Genomic DNA, 7,328 nt, shown 5'->3' on the forward strand with positions numbered 1-7,328 from the left:
CTTACAAAATTATGATGCACGATAATTTTAGCCTCCTCTTATTTTCGCACTAACTGTTCTCAGATCCATATGTAGAAGAAAAACAGAAGGCAGAATGGAGATGATAGCAATTTTTTTTTATTCACACATCATGAACTATTGCTGTTTTTATTATAAAGTATATTTGTAAAGAAAAATGGATTTTCTCTGGAAAGAAGATATTTACTGTATAATTTCGCTTAAATTGCAAAGAAAAGTGAATGATGAATAATTCACTGAGAAGTATTCTGGGGAATTTAAATGACAAGTTTACCTATTGTACTATTGGCTAATTCATTCTGCATTGATTTGTATTAGTCTTTTCTTTTTTTTAACATTGCTCATATGTGCAAACAGGATGGGCTTATCACAGTGCTGAAAGATCATGTAGTTCTGGGTAACATTGAAATATGTTAAAGCTGGTACACAAAGAAAGATTCCAGACACACTTCTATCACAGTAGCAGCAAGGAAAGTATGCATATCCTTCTGTGAAGAAAATATTTCTTTGTTCTGTTTTCATCATGCAATTGTGGCACAGGGTCCACATGTTAATGTTGACCAGAATCTTCCAAGTAGAGAAATATTTCCTTGAAGAAACGTAGCATTATTAAGATAGAATTTCTATCTGAAGTTAAACTAAAATTTTCTAAATATGCAATGTTTCTTGCAGTTTCCTAATTAACCATCGGTGCTTATGATGTTTATTACTGAAATTGAATTCGAGTCTGGAGGAAGATTAGTGGAGTATTCCACAAACGTTAGATCACAGAAGGAGAAGACTGTCACAGGAACCACCCCATTTCATTGAGTACTGGAGAGATGAGGAAATGCTCATTTTCTTGGTAAGGAAACTTCTACTTTTCTAATGGATATATACACCTGATACTCTTATTCAATATCCATGCTATAATTGTTCATTGAGGATCTTCTATGTGTCTATAACTTTGCTAAATTATGTAGACAATGCAAAATAAGAATAAGGGGTGGAGGGGACAAGGAAAGACAAGGAAATCATCATGCTTCAATTGTGAATAATGAGATAAAGTCGGTCTTTTATTTTTACGAAGCTTTTCGTGACTGTTATAGCCTAGTCTGCCCGTAGCTCTCTCTAACTGCACAATTTAGCATTTGTACTGTTTATATTGTTTGCCATATTTTCACTTTGTAGCATTATCACCCCATGGTGCAGACTCCTTAAAAATTGCATCTTCATTCTTCTCTAAACCCCATTACACTTAATACAGTGCTGAGCATAAAGCGTTTGATCAGCAAATTGTTGTTTGTTAGGTTAAATGTGGTATGTGTCAACTCAACCCACCATCACTGTAAATACAGTAAGTTGAAAATAAGTCTATATACATTGCAGTTTACAAAATATAGAGGTCTCCTAGCATAGCTCTTTTCGATGGATGTCATTGAGATGCTTCAGTCCAGAAGCCTTTACCAGCATTTGACCAAGTCTTAGACTGTCACAGAACACAACTGATTTATACAGGGATCAAAGAATAAATAGGACTGGAACATTAGAACAAAGACTTTCTTATGTTGACTCATATCAGGCAAATTTCAGTAAAAAATTGACTTGCTTAAACTCTTTTTATAACCAATATTTTCACTTACTGCTTAGGCTTTGCTCATCAATATTATGATTAATTCTAAGCCATAAAATAAAAGAGAAAAGAATAATTCTAGTGCCAAGAAGGTAGACACATAACATAAAAATTCTTCACTGAGCTACTTCTAGCTCCTGATCGTGGTTTGGAGAATTCAGCAATGATTATTTATAAGGCAATTTTCACAGGTTGTTTTGAAAAATACAGAATTTTCAGCCAATTTACTCAAAATTAGAAGTCTTTTATTCGACCAACATATGTGGAAGGCCTACTATATGCCAGATGCTTAAACAAACGGAGAAAAATCTAGTTTGCTAGCAGAAAGGAGGAGTTAAAATTGTTGCTGCAGCACCCCGGTTACACTAACCTGAAGCTTTCTTGACACTGGAATGTGTTTGAGATTTCAGAGAATGCTGCCCTGGATCTCTCTGGACCTGTGCTTGAATAATCTGCTTTCACTTCTGTGTGCCATAGATGATACCTGAAAGAGACGGTATGATTATTCGGTTGTTTGGGCAACATTCAATGTAAAGTATTTTTCAAAAACTTGAGGGAACACACTCAAGTTGGTCATCTAAAATGCAACAGAATTCCCTCTCACTTAGCCATCTATGGCAAACGTTGGTCTCAGCTTATTGAATACCTGGCTCCACTCTATCAGAGGATGCTTCTGTCTGCAGTGGGTAACATGGATGACAGAAATTCCTGGGCATGGAGATTGTCATAGATAGAGTGGCCTCAGTGACTCTTTTGAGTGGGAATTATGGAGAGAAAACCAAAAAACAATCAAATAAAAACAAGAACAGCTTCATCCTTCCAAAGAGCCAGGAGTAGAGCTTCGGACATAATGGTGGCAGTGAATAGAGGGAGTACGTCCACGGGATTTAAGCAGCTAGTTTTATTGGAAGTGTTAGAAAGTCATGTGAAAATATGACCTGAGGGATGGAAATGAGAAGAGAGAGCCACAACTACAAAAGTCTAATAAAAGAAATGTAGACTTTGGTAAATATGGTGGTTGGCTTCTCAACATTTACCCCTCCCCCTTCTTATTGATTAGGACCCTGAGAGGCAGTTGGAGGGATTGATCCAAGACAGCAGACCAATCAAGGTACTTTCATCTCCTTGACAATCATTGTTTCAGAACTCTAGTCCAAACCGAGGAATGAATCACATTTCTGGGATGTCAGGGCTTGATTTTGGAAGGGGCGTGCTATCCCAATGAAACAACCAAATGCAAGGAGATATTTGCTTGGGAATTGTGGGAAAAATTTCCTCTTTCTTAATTGTTAGCCACAAGAAAAGTCTTTATTCCTCTGGATATGAATTTGCCATGTGCAAGAGCTGTCATTTTTACCACTGTCTTTTACTAGCTTCCAGATGAAGCTACACAGGAAGGAGAGTAAAGCCAAGAGAACTGCCAGCAAAGGAAGTCAGAGCTGTTGGATGGAGTCATATCTGAGGCCTGCCCTAACCTGTACCCCCAGGGTTTCCTTACACTTAAGAATAGTGGAGGTGAATTTTTCCATTATTTTCATCTGGAAACATCTTAACTGATATAAAGGACATATAAGAAAATCTTGTGTATTTTCCCTGAAGCTTAATGCTAGTACTCAAAAGCTAAAGAGTCAAATGGCTTAGCCTCCATTGTATTATTCACAACAACCCTAACTTAGGAAAACATTTTATTTAAACTGGAACAAAATTATTTCTTTTCAGAGTAGTGCAGTCTCTTTGGAACTGTCTTTGGAACTCTTTGGAAACTTTGTTTGCTCTTTGTTACCTACAGCAGTGCTTTTCAAATTTTAAAACACATACAAATGAACTAAGGGGGGACTTGAGATTCTGTGCTTCCAGCAAGTTCAGCTGTTGTTGATGCAGTTGGTCCATGGACTACACTTTGAGCAGCAAGGACTAAGTGGACTTCAGACTTCTCCAGATAGCAAGGTCAACAAAAATGAGTAATTATCAGACTCTGATCACGTATTGTACTATATTCAAAAAGACTCAATGAATATATCTACATAGAATTCAATTCTAAACAGACTTCTCTAGTACATTCATCACCACCTTGCATATACATTAAGAAAAAATCTCATCTCACAAATTTTTAATGCAGTATGAGAAGGATAAAGTGCTGGAGGGGAAACTTGCTGATTAAAGTTTCTTTTCCCACTTAATTCAATTTACTGAAATAAATTGACTTTGAAAAAATGCGAAAAACCATTGATACATAGATTGGGCAAAATAAACAATCACAAGATACACAGATTTATATGAAGAAGAAATGTACATAAAATGGTTTCTCAAGTAGCTAAGTCTATTTTTCTTGAATAGCTTTAACTGGGCCCTCATCCAACTGCTTTCATTGCCCTAATTAGTTGTCAACATATTCTATATACTCTTTAATTATTTGTATTGTTCTTTTTTATTTTTTGAGGAAAAATAGTACTTTCAATTGTGTGCTAAAGTGGAAAAACTATTAAAATGAGAAAATTTATAAAGATGCAAATTTTGTGATACATTCCAAATGAATATTCTACAATTTTTTTCTCTGTATTTGAAGAAACTGGCGTATAATGAATCCCAGATCCTTATACTGTAATCACATTTGGAGAAATGCAAGAGATGAACACTTTTCTTTTTGTTACCTTCATCCATTTGTCTAATGTATAATGTATTATACATGTTATATGTATACATATTATAAACATTAATTTCAAAGTGTTTTATTGACTATTTACTTATATTAGTTGGGGTAACTAGCAACTACAACACCTTAAACAAATATATCTTAATACAATAGAAACTGATTCTCACTCATTTTCCCCAGTGAAGGTCCTTCTGGTAGGAGGATAGCTCGCTTCCAGATTGTGCTTCAGGGACTCAGAATTTGTCTATCTTTTGTTTCCTCTTTCTTCCAAGGCTTTGGAATTCTTTGCTTTCAACTAGAGAAAGGCAAAAGGGAGAGTAGAATATACCAAGTTGTTAAAAGCCCTGGCCTAGAAGTGATATATCCCATCTGCTAAAATTTCACTTTTGAGAACTAGTCACAATGCATTATGAGGGAGCCTGGGAAATGTAGTCCATGGGTAGGGAGCAGACTCCCAGCAACAACTCAACAATGTGGAAAGAGAAGCACAAATTTTGGTAGACAGATAGCCATCTTTGCTATAATATTATGTGTACCCCATCTGTGCACTGGACAAGGTGAGTCACTGGAAAGCTGAGTGACACATTGAGCATTACTATCTAATGACATAAGCAGGAATGCAAATTTTACAAATGTACACAGTGTTGTAAGTATTAGGAATTGAAAACACTAGAAAACAATGTTTAATCACAAAATTTGTTTTTTATGTAGTTTATTCAGGTGACGTTGGAAGAGAAACTGCATAGATTTAGGAGAGAGAAGACTCGGGAGGCCGTTGCGATTGTTTATGTAGATCTTGACAAAAGCCTAAAGTCAGATACTGACAATGTGAAGAGAAAGAAGATTCAAGAGACATTTATCCAGTAAAATTAAAAAGATTGTGTACAACAAAAGAAAAAGTAATAGGTTCAATTGGCATGATTTAGTGTTGACCTTGAGAAACTAGATGGATGATGACATTGATTGTTATAGGAAATTAAGAAATCAAAATAGAATTTGAGTGGATAATTGTGAATCAGTTCATTTAGAAACAACCAGTAAAGATATATGAAAGGTAGCTATGCTCTCATTTTTGTAGCTCAGGAGAGTAATCAGAGACTGAAATAGAGAGAATTCAACAGCATAAAAATGGTAGCTAAAGCCAAGAAGGTAGCTGAAATTGTAAGGAAGAGCATGCATAATTAGAAGACACAACATTTAAGGACAAACCTGAAATTTGGGCTGTAAATGTAAAAGAAATAGAGTCAGAAAGGAATTAGATTTACTACCAGATTTTTGCTCATTGAAAGAAGATGAATCAAGTAACTTAGTCTTTAACGAAGTAAGTGTAGTTGAATGAATTTTCCATAATTCTTAGTATTTTGTGTGTCACAGACATTGTGATGGATAATTTTATGCGTCAACTTGTCTGAGCCAAGGGATGCCCAGATAGCTGGTAAAACATTATTTCTAGTTGTGTCTGTGAGGGTGTTTCTGGAAGACATTGGCGTTTGAATTGGTGGACTGAGTAAAGCAATATGAGTGGATGTTATCTCATCTGTTTAAGGTCCAAATAGAACAAGAAGGCAGGGAAGTGTTGAATTCTCTCTCTCTGCCTGACTATTTGAGCTAAGACATTGGTCTTCTCCTGCCCTTGACTAGAACCATTAGCCCTCTGGTTCTCAGGCCTTTGGACTTGAACTGAGCTACACCATCAGCTTTGGTGGGTCTCCAGCTCACAGCTGGCAGATTGTGGGGCTTCTCAGTCTCCATAATCCTATGAACCAATTCCTCATGAAAAAATCTTGTATTACTCCTATTGGTTCTATTTCTCTGGAGAACCCCGACTAATACAGACATACTTAATAACCAATAAAAGTTTTATCTCCTCTTCTAAATATGTACGTACATATATGCACATGAATCATCCCAACCAATTTTAGGATTTCATAGAATCCTGGAAACCCATACACGACAGGTGTATTCCGGGTTAAGAATTCAAGCACTGTACCTAGTACCTGCGCTCCAGTACCTAGAGGGCTTAAACTATAAAATAATAAGTTTAACTTTGGTGACTTCCTTCTTTTAAGGCAAGGAAAGTCCTGAATATGTTTTTATCAAGTTGAGAAATTTAAAGGAGATACTATTAACTCATTTCATTGATATAAAACCTTTCCATCAGAAAATTCAAGGACATAATGGAATTCAGATTTTTTAATTTCACTCACTTTAATTTTCTCTTTTGTAGGAAATCCCTGAAAAATTATAATGTGAAAATCCCTTTTACTTTGGGTGTTTTAGAGCCAGCTATGTTACCTGCTACTTCTTTTAGAAGGATGTTGTCAGCTCCATTATTGTTTTCATTTCATGCTTGGCTTATTTATAAAATCCTTCATAAAAGGTACTGACTTTTCCTCCCTCATGTTTTCTATTAGAAAAATTTGACTTCTGCTTCTAGTTTTCTGATTATTTCTAATGGATTTGGAAAACACTATTAGAATGGATCGCCTGTTTACGTTTATTTTAAAAAAAACTTTACTATAAAAAATAATGATGTCAGCAATACCCTACATAGACCAAGATAACATCTATTAATGACCGAGTCAGTTAGAGGAAAACTAAGAGATAATCAGAAGAATGAGACTGATTTAAGTTAGGTGGATAGAGCATTGTTTGCAGTATGTTTTCTAATGTTTTCTCCATTCTTGTTTAATTTTCTAGAAAGATATATTCTTTTGATTGAATTTTACTTTTTAATTTCTATCACACTTCCATTGTTACAGACTCTGATACAAATTAACATATTTCAGTCCTTTCTTGAAAGCTAACTTAATTCATTTTCTATGTATTATAGATATAAATAATTAGTAAGAACATCAACTTTAAAACATCAGTGACTTCCTATTCTTTTCATTTTTCACATCTCAGTGAGTAGTTTTTCTGTTGCTGTTGTTTTTATTTTATTTTATTTGGTTTTTGTTCTTTAGCAACACTTACCCTATCTGAAGGAGTGATCACCTTGTACCTTAACTTCAGGGTGTCAGGCCCTTGGAGACACTGAAGAGA

The 7,328-nt window shown here is 35.2% G+C and overlaps 1 long non-coding RNA gene across 1 annotated transcript; it reads left to right on the top strand.

Annotated features, from left to right (window-relative positions):
* The first annotated feature begins 814 nt into the window (after nt 1-814).
* LOC139044990 (uncharacterized) lies at nt 815-4,234 on the top strand. Its single transcript, XR_011502480.1, has 4 exons — nt 815-862; nt 2,034-2,126; nt 2,691-2,741; nt 3,004-4,234. It is a non-coding gene; the product is annotated as an uncharacterized lncRNA (long non-coding RNA).
* The last annotated feature ends 3,094 nt before the right edge of the window (nt 4,235-7,328 follow it).

This window comes from Equus asinus, chromosome 3, assembly GCF_041296235.1.
Source record: "Equus asinus isolate D_3611 breed Donkey chromosome 3, EquAss-T2T_v2, whole genome shotgun sequence".
NCBI lineage: Eukaryota > Metazoa > Chordata > Mammalia > Perissodactyla > Equidae > Equus > Equus asinus.